General features: G+C 41.6%; 1 protein-coding gene across 1 annotated transcript in view; it reads right to left on the bottom strand.

Annotated features, from left to right (window-relative positions):
- clmpa (CXADR like membrane protein a) overlaps positions 1–15,580 on the bottom strand; it is a 358,126-nt gene that overhangs the window by 260,812 nt on the left and 81,734 nt on the right. The gene's annotated exons all lie outside the window — the stretch shown is intronic.

Below are 15,580 nucleotides of genomic sequence, written 5' to 3'. Positions count from 1 at the left end.
ACATCTTTGGTCGTTTTGTGTGACTGAGGGCACACACAAAGATCAGACAGGTACGTATCAACTCGTCTAAGCTCAAGTAAGAACATATCTCAGTATGTAAAAATAGTGGCCTGTTCCTTTAAGGAGATTTTCCTTTTGTTCAAACACCTTCACTGGACTCCATCTGCTCTTTACTTGCTAATAACTAGTTTCAATGCTGGGACATATGTTTCTGGCTTAATGATAACTGCTTCAATCCAAGGTGTTTCCACATCTTTTTTAGGGTATATAAATACAAATTCCTCAATGTGAATGTGGCCAAAAGTGTTGCAAAAGCCAAAACTATTAGCGTCCTGCAATATCACTCACAAACAGCTTTGAAAGCCATGACGCAAATGATTATTTATCTCCTGCTTCTTTTTGTTTAAATGATAAAACATCCTCTGAAAGAAGTGGACTTCTGACTGAACAAAAAAACGTAATTTGCTTCTTGGCTCGACTCTCCGGCCTGTTCCTCCCGAGCGTTTCGGATTAAGGTCAGGACATTGACTCGAATCCAAGACACTGGCTTTGGGAATCCATCTCTGCTCTGAATGTGAAATGATAATACCGAGTAGTTACGGCTAATGCTGATGAGACGACCTATTTCAGAGGCACTCACGGAGACAATTGACAAACTTTGAAGCGCCGCGGTGTTGTTCCGATGAGCGAAAGCGCGCGGCAAATGATGATGATGAATGGGCTAATTATCTAATTAGCGGCACGAATGATTGATGCCGACGACTTCATGAAGACGAGAGCTGTCAGTCAGCGCAACCCAGGAGAGCCCCTGACACAACTCACTTCACTTTGCCGTTTAGCGCAATCGGCGTGATTAGCTAAGCGGCTAATGGTGTGGTTGCAATCATCGAGGACGTATCATAGTCAGACAAATTGGATATCAGAGTTTGCAAATACAAGAGCATGAAATGGCACGGTGTGGGCCAATGCCAGGATCTGAGAGAGCTTGGGGTTTTTTGGTCAAACCCACCAAATACTTACGAGTTGTTTGCAAGTAAAATGTAAAATGCTCCTGGTATTGTTTACATAAAATTAACACACTGGTGTAGTCACTAGTAGAGACGCAGCAGTCTCTCTTGTTGAACAAACATGGCGGCCTTTTGCCATAACATTGGATTTATAACGTACGATCCCAAACTCTATTATGAGGGTTGAATTGTTCGGCCAATCGGATCTGTTTTCTTTATCTTGTGCTAAAAACGCTAATAAAAACATGTTTATTACAATGTTGAATGTTGTATGAGATACTGAGGAGCGATATTAGCTATATAAAATCGTAGTGAAGCTGAAACCGTCGGACAGAAGACAATTTAAGCACTACAATAAATACTTCCTGGACCTCCACAAACATTAACTATAAAGGCTAGAGTTAAAATGTTAAGATTTTAAAATAGAAAAAAAAAAACACACATGGCAGATCCAATAGTGCCGTTTTTCTCACCTTCGACGTATTATGACAAGTCGCGAATGTTGCCGAATGTGGCCCCCAGACCAATTTTGGTTGGCCCTCATGTTTCATGGCAAGTCATGGCACATCACCATCCATAATCCAGATTGTACATTTTATGGTCATTTTACTAGTTCTAAATGATTATCACCTCAATACCTTACATTTTAGTGTGAGAAAGAGCTGCATCAACCTCCTAACCCCCGCCTGAACCAAGGACATTCTCCAGTTTGGCATTACGCAAATCGAAAAGCTTCTTGATAAAAGTGTGAAAATAACAAGGATGAAAACACAGCACAGATGTGCCAAAAAAGCGTTAAAAAAAATGTTGAAAACGCAACGAGAACGGGATTAAAAAGTGACGAAAGAGCGACAAAAACGTGCTGGAAAAGCAACAATAGCAAAGTATAAAAGTGACAAGAAGCTGACGAAGACACTGCAGACAAGCAACGGAAAAAGTGAGAGACAGATCGACAAAAACACAACAAAAAAGTGACAAAGACGCAACAAAAGAGCGACAAAAACGTGCCAGAAAAGCAGCAATAACACGACAAAAAAAGACAAAAATGTGAGAAGCTTCTATATTTGGGTAAAGTCGAACTGGAGAAATTGTGCTCTGTAAAGGCTGGGGTTAAGAGGTTAAAGGGACTGGATGCAAGTTGGCCATTTTATACTCACTACTGCCACCTCAGGTCATACATGTAACTGCACCTTCTATATTAAGCTCATGCATGACGGTAATTCGGACCCGAAGTAACAACTTTTTGATTGACAGTGCAGGATTTTAGAGTCAGTTGTGGTGAACAGGTCTGGGCTCTTTCAACACTTTAGGACATTGCTGGAACATGTAGGGGTTGGAAAATACATAATTTTAACATTTTTAAACTCTGTATAGTCCCTTTAAGCTTACAAGCCACCAATAATGGTGTGATTTCAGAGTTAATGCCACTTCTAAATATGCCTATATGAATCCTGAATCAAAGTTTTGAAAAGGCCAATGACCAACTAAAAATGTTTAGCGACCCACTTTTAGGTGCCGACCCTCCAGTTGAAAACCACTGCTCTAAGTAACCTCTTGGTACACAATGCACATTTTCACAAATAAAGGGTTCACTGAAGATGAAAAAAAAGCATTTTGCGGCAGCCCTTACAGGACATGAGCGTGTGTGGATCAGTGGCCTCATGTCAGATTGCGTTTCCGACCTGTCCATCCAGCGACTCCACTTTCACACTTTATTTTGGTGCGGGATAAATAAAGGAAACAGCCTCCGGAACTATTATGACACTGGACATCTGGACCGCTGTGCAGCACAGAGCAAACGGGCAAGGGCAACAACCAATAGATAACCTCAACATATGTTCCAAAAATACAAGTCAGACAAGACCCTGTGTTATGGAAGCTGATTCAGAAAGTGATGGCATGTAATTACACAAATATGCTCAAACTTACGCATGGCTTTGTGCTTCCTCAAGCCCAGATGAATTGGAAAAAGTGGGAAGCGCTGGTGTGAAAAGTCTGTGTGCTTTCTGATTTCCCTTTTGAAAGTTTTAAAGGAAAACCAACCAAGAAAATACTTTACTTTCCGAAAACGTTACAGTTGGCCACACTCACTGATGGTGAGCTTCTATTATAGCCACAGCTCAAGCCCAAGGTTGACTGAAGTGAAATGTGGAGGCAAAACAAAAATACCTTTGGAGTTTCTGTTTAAAACTTAAGACTCAGTTCACATTGCAAAACATTTGAGGGAAGATTGAATTATACTGTAAACTGCTAAACAAATATCAGAATCACATGCTTTTAAGAATGTGTTTAAAGTACAAGATAATACTAAACCTTCATGTTATGCAGTACTTCGTGTCCTATTCATTTACTTTGCAGATTATTTAAAACCTGTTCTTATAATCTTAACTTCTAAAGATTAAGTGGCGGACGGCGAATTCCAAATAGATGATCATTTACTGCAAATGCAAATACTTCAGCGGAGGAAGCTGTGTTTAAGTTTGTCTTGAAGCCAAAGGAAACATGTAATACGAGCGATCACTGTTGTTGTTTGCTTACACGATCTTCACCAGATGCTTTGGTGAATGGTAGGCAACAGTTGATATATCGAGGCCTCGAACGCTGTTTCATAAAATTACCAATCTGCTTCAGCGTACGCTAAGCAATGTCCTGTTTGTGAGCATTGTTTTGGACATAGAACTACTACAACTGGTTTTAATTCATTTTCAAATGTATTTATTTTGGTCTACCACCATATTTGAAATGCTTTCTACCCCATACTAAAGTTCTTCTTCTTCTTCTACATTTCCTACTGTCATTAAACAGCTTCTCTTTTAGGGCCCTCTCCGATTGGAATCACTTTCCTCCATCACATTAAAAACTGAATGCCATGGCTTGTAGCATACTCTTGGTTCTATTAAACACTGTAAAGTCTGAGATGGGCGTGAGAGTGGGAGAGGTATAGGAGCAAAATTGTCTTTAATGTTTGCCTATGTACCTGTTTGTGTTTGTTGTGTAACTTGTCCAGTATTGTGTTGAATTTGAAATGTTTTGGTCGCCCTTGAAAACAAGATGTTGCGTCTCAAGGGGTTTTGCATTAATACATTTACAAATTTACAAAATTACTATTTATTTGACCTTAACCTTAATCGTGTTGTGAATAATTTAATACAAACATGAACTTTTAGCTTCAAGACAAACTTGCCCATTTTATAAACAGAGATGTCTTCGCCACTGAAGTATTTAATTCCTACAGCAAGCTCCTAAAGGAACAGGCCACCGTTTTCTATACTGTGATATGTTCTTACCTGAGCTTAGACGAGTTCATACGTACCTGTCTGGTCTTTGTGCCCGTGGAAGAGCGTGGTAGCTTCCAACTTCACCCCCGTTTGGAGCTATAGGAATATACTGGGAGAGGCCAAATGCTAACAACATCTTTGGTCATTGTGCGTGACTGAGGGCACACACAACGACCAGACTGGTACCTATCAACTAAGCTCAGGTAAGAATATATCTCAGTATGTAAAAACGGTGGCCTGTTCCTTTAACACACAGTATATGATCAACAACTTTCCAACATGGCTGTCCATTATGAAATTTTAAGAAAATAGGCTTGAGCGATAATTTGAAAGGGAAATGAACAGGATCAGGAAGTACTGGCCCTCACATCGTGCAAAAAGCGAAATTGTTCTCCCACTTGAGCGTCTGCTGCCACAAATGTATGAAGTCCAGACATTAATTTAGCACTTTACGTGGAAGGTCAAGCCTCCAGAATGTCCTTTATAATCTGCCAAGTCGAGCGCCTTGGTTAGCCTAGTGAGCTAACGACGGCTGATTGTATCCATGCTGAGTCAACGCGGCTTAAATATAGTCCATAGCGCCGTAGTCAGGTTATTGTCCATCCAACCTGGAGATGGGAGGGAGGGTGCTCCGCTCTCCCAAGGAGCCCATGCCTGCGTGTCAGCATGAATAATGTTAATGTGGGGTGAACGCGCGGGTGCTCCGGGAGTCATTTGACATTGGCGCGGTGGGTGGTGTGTTCGCGAGGCGCCCTGACATGCGGAGGAACAAACGTGAAGAGACTCGCCGTCATCCCAGCGCTCTTAATGAAGCTCTCATGGGGTGGTCCTGACCCGCCTTCTGCATTGCTCACCAATCGTCGGAATTTCTCAGAATAGCTTCCGTTCACGTGACGTCACAATATTGTAAAGAGCTCATTTGTATTGAGGTCTGAATGTAGAATTTGAAGAATTGAAATGTCATAAGGCCTCTCCATGAAGTAAAAATCAACTGAACAATGAGGGCAAAACACAAACTGAATGTATATTGCATTTATCTCTTGTAAATCTATTCAAAAATCCAAAAATCCAAATAGCGTTTTTAATATCTTTCGGTAACAGTGGAATATCTGGGAATGCCCAACACTCTTGCTCGCATTTGTCATAATGAGCAATCGCGTGCTTTATGGCCACTGAACGCAGATAAAGATTTAACACAACAAGCACTGGCAACTGAAGAAGAGGTACTTTTTCACCATTTGCTCTTGAATTGACAGTAATGGGTCCGGATTAGATAAGAGGTTTTCTACTGAAGGGCTTTGTGCATCGAGCTGGTGACCGTTGCACAGTGAGTAGCACCAGAAATTGAATAACAAATAACACGGTGCGCGATAAGCACAGAGTGTGAGACGTGGTATTTAGAGAGAGAAACACAGAGGAAGAAGACATGAGGTAGAACTGAAGTAGGTAGAACTAAATCAATTTTAGGGTTTTATGAAGTAATAATCTGGTTTATTACACTTTGGTTTGGTCCAGGTTTTGTAGAAGATTCAACAAGATTGATATTTTTAAAGACGTTAGGAGCAGCAAAGATCTGCTCAAAGTTCAATAATGGCTGTACTTGATGCAAAATGTTAGTGACTCTTCTTGTTGATAGAGGTTTAACAGAGATAAAGATATACTGCTTACAGTTTACATTACAATACACTTTACTTTCATACAATTTATTTGAATTTGGTGTATGCAACTTTCTCACAGTCAAAGTAAGATAATGAACAACATTTCTCAAATCTAAAACTACTGCTTTAGATTTGAGAATATTAGTTTTAGATTGTACCTAACAGCATTGTACCTAATGCCTAACAGCATTATATGAAAGAACTGACCGTACACTCTGGTCAATTCTCATTTCCCTACATGTACGTCTGGGTCTGATCTCAGTGGCCGCGTTACATCGGTTGAATTTCAACCTAACCATTCGGCGAGCGGGGGAGGCGGGGCTTGTAGGTGACGTCAAGCATTTGTGCCGCATTTGCTGGTTGTAGTTTGGCAATGGCGGCCGATATGAAAGTAAAGGAAGCTCTTCAATCTGTTCTGGCTCGGCTCAGAAATATCCAGAAATTAAAACTGAAGCCTTAGAATGTGCAAGGAATGCCCCTAAGAGTTATGATAGAGTTATGATAGACTATAATAGAGTTATGATAGAGTTATGATAGAGTTATGATAGAGTTATGATAGAGTTATGATAGAGTTATGATAGACTATAATAGAGTTATGATAGAGTTATGATAGAGTTATGATAGACTATAATAGAGTTATGATAGAGTTATGATAGAGTTATAATAGAGTCATGATAGAGTTATGATAAAGTTATGATAGAGTTATGATTGAGCTACTTCACTCACTCGGGCGCATTCCATACGTCACGACCAAACGCTGGCGAAAATCAGATCCAATCGTTTCAAAGGAGTTCACCCCTCCCACCTGATAACGTTGCTCAATTGTGAATATCCAGACCCTTATACGAAATGAAATAAGTACTAGGGTATGGTAAAACCAGGCTAGCATTATATGAAGTAAGATGTTATTTTTTAATGTTGATAAATAAAGTGGTTTATGAAGACCTTCTCTGATCCCGTCAGATCTCAGAGGTTAAGCAGGGAGGGGCCTGGTCGGTACTTGGATGGGAGACCGTTTGGAACACTAGGAAGCCTGGGTGAATCTAGTGTGTGAGTGGTCGGAGGGACTGATTGCGTAGACTGGTAGCCTCGCTCCCGTCAGTCTACCCCAGGGCAGCTGTGACTGCAATACCAGCTTACCACCACTGAGTATCGAATGAATGAATAACGCAAAGTAAAGTATCTTTTAGTGTCCAGAAAAGCACCATATAAAACCGATGCATTATTAGTGGAGACCTTTCAGAGCTTTTACACATAATGTTGCCTCATCATATCCTTCGTCTTCGCTAAAGGCCTTTAATTTGTCTTTCGTCGATTCTATGCCATAATAGATACAACACAGAAGTGTCCTCTGCATTAAAATCAATAAACCAACACCACATTCATTGGTGATAACGTCCTTTCAGTGAAATTGAAATGTTTAAGAGCCCAAAAGCAGGTTTCTAAGTTGTGTATGTTAATATTATCCGTACACTTTAAGCGAGCAGGTCGATAGATTTGTTCGAGAAGCCCAATTAGCTTTGTTCGGCTGTCACAGTCCTCATCGATATTTGTCAGATGCACTTCAGACTGCTCCTGTGGTGACATTTCAACTCTAACTCATAACAGTAAAGCTTAACTACAGCCATTACTGCCATTCAAAGGTATGAGAACAATTCCCTTTTTCACAAGCCAATATTTCTTTAGTGTGTTTTCTGTTTTTATTCTCCTCACCTTTCACGTGAGCGCTGCGAAATAGAAAATAATAACACTTAATGACCCTGAAAACGCTTAACCGTTTGAACCCACTTTAAAAAGCGTAATGGCAGAATATTCAGCTAGTTTTCCCTGAGCCGGCGTCTGACCTTTCCTCATTTATTGTTTTGAGCTCAGCGGGACGCCTCACGGTCGCTGCAGGCAAAGGCTTTTTTTTTCTTCTTTCCATTTCTATTTCTTATTACTATATTTTTCCACAACCCTTTGTCCTCCTCCCTCATTTCTTGCTTTCTTCTCGTGACCCTGCATGTCGATCGCCCACCCCCCTCTCCACACTCCTTCTCTCTCTGTAGCAATCCTTCACCCCCTCACTCCAGTCCCCCCCTCCCCCTTTTCTCCCGCACGAAGGTGAGTTATAGGCCCATGAATCCCTCGGTTTCCAAGTCTCAGCATTTCTGGCTTGGCCCGCTGACCCTTCTTTATTACCGCCAGTACGCGTCAGTAAATTTGATCAGCCACATCCCGACCGGCGTATGATTAATCCCGTACCTCTAGCGAAGGATCAATCTGACGCCTCTCAATAATTCAATAAAAGAAGCTTTAGAAAGGCCTATCGGGGTTAGTGAAAAAGCAAAAATAATGTGTAATTGGTAAAACTACACATATTAAGCTTTACACATGTTTCTTTAAATCAGGGGTGCCCAAACTTTTTGTCTCTGTGGGGCCAAAATGAAAAAGTGTCTTTGGGTTGCGGGGCCAAACACGGCAATGAAACACATATAACTGCAAATAACAAGTCACTTTCATTTTCTTTTTTGGCATACATTTGCATTTAATTCTATCTATGCAAATAACATGCTACAAAAGCCTAGTTTTAGTAGAACAAAATTAATTATTGTAGCAATATAGTGCAAAATGTAAACAACAACACCACCTGTACCTGCAGCACCTACAGTGACTTTACCTCATTCATTTCTTTAAGTCAAAGAAAATGCCATATCAGACCAATCTGAAAGTGTCAGTTCAGCATGAATTATTTTATAAGTCATATATGTCAAACGACCTTTGCAATAAAATTTGGAAAAATTGGAAAGTTGATGCTACGACGCTCTATGACCGACAAATACCAAGACACCAGAACAGTGTTTCCTTAACTTTGCAAAACGTGTACTCCATCCATAGTTGCCATTGAGAATGAATGGGAGAGAGCTAGTATTAACCAGATGCGGCGCAAATGTAGGTCACTCTCTAGCGGGCCAACCTAATTGTTCCGGCGGGTCAAATTTGGCTTGCGAGCCCCACTTTGGGCACCCCTGCTTTAAATACTTTTTTACACTTTGTAATTTCAGACAGAAACCGTCTGTTTGCAATCACTACACACTTTCCCCGATTTTTAACTGATGTAGATATTGTTTTTACAGCGATCAAGGCAGGTATTCACAAGCTCGGCAACATCGCGTGTGTGTCAGGGAGACAAGGGCCCCGCGGTGCAGCCCAGTGACAGACGACGCCACTTGACAGTAAAAACGATGTGACGCTTTGCCAGATCAGCTCCGTGCTCCTGTCTGCACGCCTCGCAAGATAAAAGACAGCACGCTTCGGGCGCACGGGGTATCGGCACAGGCCGATGACATTCACTTTTTGAGCTGAGATTAGAGATGCAGCTGTATGTGGTCTGATAAGCAGGAGTTAAAGGTGCGTGGAAGTTCTATCCAATCTATTTTAGAGACTTCATGGTCTATTGTACTTGACCCATCACCAGATCTTCATCCAGGATCTTGGTTAGTGAGTACCTGGTTGGAGGACTCACACTCTGTGAATGTTTCGTGTTGATGGGGAGCACTCGCAGGGAAGGAACTTCACCAAGATCAAGGGAGAACGTGCACCACAAAGTTTCTCTCAAACAACAATAAGTTAATAATCTAGAGACTAATGCAGGGAGGCAGAAGTGTGTTTCTTCCCAAGTGGGGGAGGGAAGAAAGAAAGCTTCTTTTGATTTCAGTATCTGGGTTAATCAGTGTCTTTGAAGCTTTGACCAACCTTTGTGACAAGTGTAGAATTCTGTTTTTCACGTATTGCTAGGTTAAGTTATGTTATACTTTATTAAAGCAGTACTAAGTAACTCATGCCCCAGGAGGTCATAAGCACCACTGCAAGTGTCGTAGCATGTTGCGTTTTTTGACTTATTAATTGTCCGTAAGAGTAAATAATACGCTGACGGAAAAGAGTTAGCTTTGCCTGTTAGCCTGTTAGCTTCTTCTTTGTGATTCCATTAGCGTGTATTGGTGCAACCTGGTGGCAGTCAAGTTGCAAGCATGGTTTTCTGGCCAGAGACACCAGGGGGAGATGAAAGACCCCCCAATCATCCCATTAACACTTGTATTACGAAAAGGATTTATTAAAGTGAACAAGTTACTTAGTATTGCTTTAATCTCCGTGGGGAAATTCAATCTCTAAATTTTACCCATGCTCAATGCCGACCTGGGACCAATCTTCAGATGTGAAGCCAGGCTAATGGTCAGAAACCCCTGACCGGAGGATCAACCGATTGTACATGTATTTAATGGTAGGGGAAACCGGAGTACCTTGAGGAAACCTACGCAGACACGGGGAGAACACGCAAGCTCCACACAGAAAGGTGGGAATCAAACCTGGGATTCCTCTGACCTTAATATTGTCTGCAGTGTGGCTAATACATTTCCACAGTGGCTTAATGCGGTGTCTCTGTTTGCTTATTAGTCTGTGCCGCGAATTCGACTGGTCAACCTTCAGCTGACCCCTGTCCCCAGGTGGGAATCGAACTCTGGACCTTCCAGCAGTGAAGCACGATACACTGCACAACCGTTGCGCCTATTACATTTTCGAGACTGAACTATTTTTTCCCCACTTGGGCAACAAATACAGCTCCAGTACACAGTTCCCTCTAGGGGCATACGTTTGCATAGGGAAAATGGGGCTTGTTCCAAAAGTAATATCTACGGACAACCAAATACTTCCTTCCAACCTGATGCAAGCTCCTTCTCATTGTGCGATCATTCACGAAGACTTTAGACTTTAGACAGATGTCGTTACTTTAAGATCAGAGACAAGAGGAACAGCGTCCGCGTTGATCGTTCAATAACAAGGTGAACATTAGCGTAATGGTTCACAATGGCAGCTTGGATATTATCTCTGACCTCCTGACCTCCGCCCTCCATCCAAATATTCGACCAACTCTCGCATGTGAACCCAACCCATTTGGAGTTGCACCGCGATCCGACAGTCCCCTCCACTGCAGCCATTCTTCAATGAGGTGACATTGAATTTCCATTACAGGTGAGTCTGATATCCCCAACATACCGGCGTGAAGGATCGGACCAAATGTGAAATATGACCCCGGTGTCCCCTAATGTCTTGAGTTATGGTGCGGAATAACCGGCTGGGAGGTGATTTTTGTGGGACATTATCATTTCGCCGCTCGCTTCAACTCTGACCTCGGAGACGTAGAGCACCATGACTTCATTTATCCTCCTGGACGTGCGCGGGAATCGTTGGCAATAGTCGGTGGATAAGGCCTTGGGTAGTTTGGTAATGTAACAGAGAGGATTCTATTTGCATACATATTGTTTGGATGTTGCAAAAAGAGGGATCTCGAATATAGTGTTGCTAAAATTGCGGAGGAGCAAGGGAGAACTCCTCGTGACGTCAAACGCTGAGAGCAGAAATAGGGCCGGTAAAATAAGAACAGTAGACAAGAAAGGAACTGATTAGTTTGGCCATGCTGTATTTCTGGAAAGAATCGCATGCACAGTGGGGCCTTTTTGAAGTGTAAACACTATTTTAAGGACTTTTGACAATGCAAAAAAATAGAACCCAACAATAGTCTTTGGATACTGTAAGTTTCTGTCACAGTCTAAATTTCTCAGTGGGATTGTCATGGTTCCTGAAAGAAATTTAAAATACATATATGGTTTTCCCTAATCATCGTTGGCAACTCAAGTCAAGTGAGTCACGCAAAGATGCTTTTCAATGCCTTTCGAAGCCATTTCAAGGCACTTCTTGAACACAACTTGTAGATAGGGAAAGGAAAAGAATAAGTTAGAAGAACAAGGCTTTCTGTATCAGCAGACAGAGAAAGTAATCGAGAGTGATAACTTAAACATGCATGAATGAAACCAAAAATGCCCTTGCGACTAGAAGGGCACTGCACACGTCAATACAAGAGAGCAACCAAAAGATCTGACAAGTTTCTGCTTTGGAGGTTGTTTGAGGTTCAGGCGCCGGTCATTTGGGACCTACTTAAGCTCCACCACAGAATCCAGTGGAACACGAGCAGATAGCCACACATGGCTGAAAGCTCTTCTCCAGTGTGGCCATGCCGGTCCCTGGAGAACCGCTTGTTTTCTTTGCAAAGCGAAAGGCGCCCCCGGGAGCACTCGTACAAATCGATCCAGTCAGGTTAACGTTCAGCGCGCTGCATCAAAACAACTTGAGACAACATTCAAATCCTCAGCACATACTAAATTGAAAGGAGGGTAAATTCCGCTTTGTCTTGCACATAATATAGGCTTTTATCGGGAAAACAGGGAAGGCAGCTTCATTCACACCAGTTTAAGTAATCCTATTCACTTTGGTCATCTCATCTTCTCAGATTTGTATTTTCTATATTTTGATGCGTGATTGACACATCACATTTTAATTTGTCATTGAACCTTTTTTTTGACATTACATTACTGTGAATCAAAGCTTCAGGCCCTCTATCTGATTTATGCTTTTAATTAGTGAAATAAAATGTGTTTGGTCCGCATTCACCACCGTATATTGTAAACACAGAAATGTGTCTCTAAAAAAAATACTGCACATCTACTTATAAAGCATTTGTATACATTTCATGAACTTGAAGGCTAGCTTGTTAGCATCTCAGAGACTGTGACCCTGAAAAGTGACCCTGACAGTTGTGAAAAGTCCTGTTTACAGGGCCTTTTAAAGCTTTATTTCAGATTTTATATTTTACTGCATAATTTGTAATCCATTATTGATGTACTGTCAATCAATACTACTCTATACAGTATGCCAATGCCAATGTATTTGGAGTGAATGTAAACATATTAGAGCAGAGTTAGCAGGATGTTCAGTAAAAATATCAAGTTACAGCCCCCATTAAAGGCACTCTACCCCATTTTTTTTCTTGTGGTAACAAATTTAGTTTTGTTCTCCTTTAGGAAACTCAGACATTTGTAGGGAAAAGGTGAACACCATCTAATTACAAAGCATTTGTATCAATTTCATGAACTTTCTGGCTAATTTACTAGCATTTCTTCGACAATGACCCTGAAAAGTGACACTGCAAGTTGTGAAAAATGCCTCTAAACCTGTATCTGTGAAGAATCAGGATAATACAAATATGTTACAAAAGTTAGCAATGATCTTGCACCACAACTGATGTATTTTATGAGACATTTGAGACCTACACATTTCTGAAACCCTGAAGAAGCACCAAGGGCTCCCACACCTGCAGCACATTGGAGGCAGCACAGTGGAGGCAGCACAAGAGGCGCAACAGGAAATAAAAAAGGGACAAATGAGGAGGTATCCGGGCAAGACTCGCAGCTAAGCCACACATGCCTTCTATTGTTCTGGCTAATGGACGTTCACTGGAGTATTGAGCACATTAACAACAGCTAAGCTCTACCCAAAAGACGGTGAAAGACTGTTGTGGGGCGGGGGGAGCTGCGCAGGAGGAAGAGGAAGGAGGCGGTGGATGAGCTGACCAGTGCAGAACACCACGCTCTGAAACAGGGACAAACTGGCAAACTGAGGTGGTGCACTGCAGACAACCAAGAGAGAAATAAGTTTAGCCCCAAAATCTTTCCTCAACTTCCTCCTTTTTTAGTTGACCATCAATATTCAGAGCTCTTCGAGTTTATGTTCGACAATTTTTTCACCGCAGTTTTAATAGACATTTTAGTCACAAAATTCCACCATGTTTGTTTTGTGAAGGTGGAGGTCGCGCGTCCCCTCCACGCCCAGGTCTGAGCCATCACTGTGTATTTTAATCAGGCCGGTGGAGATTGATGCGTGCAGCTTGTCATGCTAACAGTGGGCATCCATCAAAAAGGCCACAACATTTTGCTCCTGTCAGCAACGGGGGGACCGCGCGGGCCTTACACGGTGCCAGCTCAGGCAGCGCACGCAAACACACACACACACACACACACACACACACACACATGCACAAGCGCCGGGAGATGATAGACGCGGCCATAGATCAGAACTACCAGGCCCGTCTGCGCAGTATTAGGCAGGTCCCGAGAGGAGGCCACGCTGAAAGATATGGAGATTGATCAGCCCCGACGTTATCCCAAGGAACCACCGGAAATAACCAACCAACAGCTGCAATGCATAGTAATGAGGGATATGAAAATGGGGCTATTCTGAGGCACTTTGAAGCACGCGGCGTGTTTATAGAGATTTACGGAAGAAATGGAAACGGCGCAGGTTAACAGGTTGGAAACTTGTGTTATGATTTTCAGAAGGCGATCTATTAGGCTAACTTTGTCTTGTTTTCTTGGACAATGCTAAAATGCTAATGCTAATCTTTATAATGTTGCTGCAAAATCAACTTTTTTGAGGGCTCTAAACCATGTTGTAAATGTTCTCGGACTTAATCTCTGTGAGTTTAAGTACAGTATTTGCTTTGACAGTTTTAACTTATTCTATTCACTTTGGTCGTTTCTTCTTCTACAGCTGAAGCGCTCCGATCAGTATTTTCCAGATTGTATTTCATTATAGAGTGAACACAAAACTGGGGAAAAAAAGCCAATTTGTACAGATTTTGAGTGATTTTGAGAATGATTTATCTGGCCTTTGACTTTTTTTGTCTCTTTTGAACGTTTTTTGTCTTATTTTAAGTAAACCTGTCTCTGTATTTAAATGAATTAATGCTTGCTCTGTTGTAAATGTTATTTCAGTCCTGAACCTACTCAAGAAAAGCATTCATTGTCTTAATTCAAGCCAGTTTAATGCCATCTATCTGAGACCAGTTTTGAGCAGTTAATATCAAAGTGTGTTCATCTTGGTGCCATCAATTCACTTCCAGACAGAATGTTTCATTTATGCAAAACATATGTGCACTTAAAGGGGCTGGAAGCAAGTTTGCCATTTTATACTCACTACTGCCACCTCAGGCCATATGTGTAACTGCACCTTCTATATTAAGCTCGTGCATGACGGCAATTCGGGCCGAAGTGACACATTTTTGAGTGACTGTTCAGGATTTTAGAGGCAGTTGTGGTGAACAGGTCTGGGCTTATTCTACACATTAGGACATGGCTGGAACATGTAGGGGGAGGAAAATACTTAATTTTAAAGCTAGTTCAATATCTCCTGACCTGGCTAAGTCCTTCTAAATGCAAGTTTACAGAAATCCAGGTTTATTCCCCCGCCTTGTTTGTTTTTTTTAGACAATGTATTTATGACTTTCCACCTTTTTTGCAAACTTTTCTGATAGACGTGGTTTGAAAGTGTAACTTAATAATTACAATGATTCACTGTTGATCATATCCCAAGGAGCAACTCCCAAGAAAAAACCCCAAACAAGACGTCAGATATGAATTCTAGTTATGAAAATGTGTTTATTTTTACTCACTTTGAGCATCATTCGTCAAAGCTGGTTATTAATAGGACGTCTCTTTTGGCTTTGGTGCTATCCCCAAACACTGAAAAACATGCATTATTCAACAAAGTGCGGCAGGGATCTGTTTTCATTTCCTATTTGGTCCTACCCCGGGTATACATCAAAATTTAGATTTATGATTATAGGGAGCGCTCCCGAGAGAGTGTTCATTACAGTGAAATATGAGAGGAAACCTACTTCTAACTACCTCACCTGTTAGCGCGCCGCACTCTCCATTAGGGCTACGCTCCAAAAGCAAGCGTGGTTTAAAAACAGCCATCCCCATAA

This window comes from Gobius niger (genome assembly GCF_951799975.1).
Source record: "Gobius niger genome assembly, chromosome: 11".
Lineage (NCBI taxonomy): Eukaryota > Metazoa > Chordata > Actinopteri > Gobiiformes > Gobiidae > Gobius > Gobius niger.
The sequence above is the reverse complement of the archived record's forward strand: the minus strand, read 5'-3'. Positions and strand labels throughout refer to the sequence as shown.